Raw genomic sequence first — 2,030 nt, forward strand, 5'->3', positions numbered from 1 at the left:
CTTTGTTTGCGTCAATTCCGCACTCGTGTCACCCAGTGTGCTGCTCGGTTCCTCTCAATGTGAGCAAGTAAGGTTACCTTGCGCTTGATAAACGCTTCATTATGGCGCTCCATCAGAAATCACAACGACTCCCGAAATTTCAACTCCCTAGATCCAGCAGTTTCGGCTGGGCATTTTTGACGGACTGACCGACAGAGTGACGGAATGACTGACTGACTGACTGACTGACTGACTGACTGACTGAGTGAGTGAGTGAGTGAGTGAGTGAGTGAGTGAGTGAGTGAGTGAGTGAGTGAGTGAGTGAGTGAGTGAGTGAGTGAGTGAGTGAGTGAGTGAGTGAGTCAGTTGGGCACTTCTTTTTGTAGGTTTCCATTTCTCATAAGCTGCCTACAGCACGTTCAGTACCGTGGCGATTCCGCCTTCACAGAGGGGAGGAGGAGGTCTAATTGTCATTCCATAGCCGCAACAGCTGTTGTCGCATTTGCTTCGCCGACCTCCGTAGAATGTAACGGGGAGTTAGACTCACCAAATGGGCAGATTAAGCTGTCTAGCATACATACAAAGCAAAGGGATATTAAACCCATTCATACAAAAGCACCGCGCTTCTTCGCCATAAGCGTCTGGGGGTGTAGCTCAGATGGTAGAGCGCTCGCTTAGCATGCGAGAGGTACGGGAATCGATACCCCGCACCTCCATTGTTTTTTTAAAGAGGCGTAACGTTTCTTTCTTTTCCAGTGGTATTCCCCAGATAGTAGATGTTCATTTTTCGAGGGATGATGTGTGTGCGCTCATGGACAAATAGAATTTGAATGTGGAAATATGCACAAGACGACAGAAATATCGCAATTTCTATGCATGTAAGTCAACATGACGCGTGGATAAATTAAAAAAAAAAAACAAGGTTGGGAATTGTGGTGTACCAAATATACAAACAGCGCGCTATTATTGGACCTCAACGAACAGTATTTTTAACTTTTGCGTGTTCTGGTTAATACTTTTCTGTTCGCATGTCATTTGTTCATGGCTGTACAAACCATTTTGAAGGTGAATGCTAAATCAGTACCGTTGGACTGCAGAGTTTCTAAATATTATTGTCGGGTTTCACTCATTCTATCAATTTACGCGATACATTCAGTGATTTCGTAATCGACTTAGGGTGGTTTTTTCATTTCGTGCAGGAAAGAGTCGATCTACTCACTGAGCAATATTCCGCGTAATATTTCTGTGTTGCGTAATACCGTTCCGGTGTCCCGCTCGAGTAATTGTACGTTCACTATTAAAGTACGCATTAAATTTATGGGTGCAGTTCTATTTTCTTTTGCAAGGATGAAAACACCCACAAAAAATAGGCATCCCGAGCTACAACAAGACAAGATAACGCTTTTTGTATTTACATTTTGAGCAGATGTCAACAAACAATTTTCCTCAATGTAGTTTTACTTTACTCAACAAATTTAATACCAAAGTTACTACCCATTTCTGTATTCCGGATGCGGAAACTATGTGGTTTTCCTAATATTAACGTGCTGTGAGTGGATTTGGTTATTTTACGTCTGCAGAATAACTAAAAGATCATCCTAAAACATTTCCCGCTAGGATCGGTGTCATGTCTGGCTGTGGAAGGGGCTATGTCCTGGTTGGCATTTTCAACTCCCTATTCTAATGAGGGCATTCCATATTTTGTTTGCTGGTGACGGACTAACAGTGAACCGGTCGTTTTTTGTAGTTCTATCTTTGGACTTGTGTGTCTGCTGCGCCAATGACGAAGTTGGCACGTCTCCAATTAAGCTGGCGTTTCTCGGTGGTGGCAGTGGATACTCTGAATAAGGCAAATGCGATCCGTTCCACGAAAACCTTTGCAGAGGGTCATTCACGGCGAAGTTTAAGCGAAGGGTTGAATGAAAGACGGTTGAAACCTTGCGCTAAATCTACGCAACAAATTTTACGTTCAATTTGTTCCTCAAGGTCCTGAGTGCTCTGAGCAGCGCGGGAAATTGGGTGTTAACCAAGCGTACTGCAGCTTCTAAAAA

The 2,030-nt window shown here is 43.6% G+C and overlaps 1 non-coding gene across 1 annotated transcript; it reads left to right on the forward strand.

The window, feature by feature from the left end:
* The first annotated feature begins 622 nt into the window (after positions 1-622).
* Trnaa-agc (transfer RNA alanine (anticodon AGC)) lies at positions 623-695 on the forward strand. Its single transcript has one exon. It is a non-coding gene; the product is annotated as a tRNA-Ala (tRNA).
* Positions 696-2,030: the final 1,335 nt, after the last annotated feature.

The sequence above is a fragment of the Haemaphysalis longicornis genome, unplaced genomic scaffold (assembly GCF_048455015.1).
Source record: "Haemaphysalis longicornis isolate Haplotype H1 unplaced genomic scaffold, Haemaphysalis longicornis Haplotype H1 scaffold_7, whole genome shotgun sequence".
Classification (NCBI taxonomy): Eukaryota; Metazoa; Arthropoda; class Arachnida; order Ixodida; family Ixodidae; genus Haemaphysalis; species Haemaphysalis longicornis.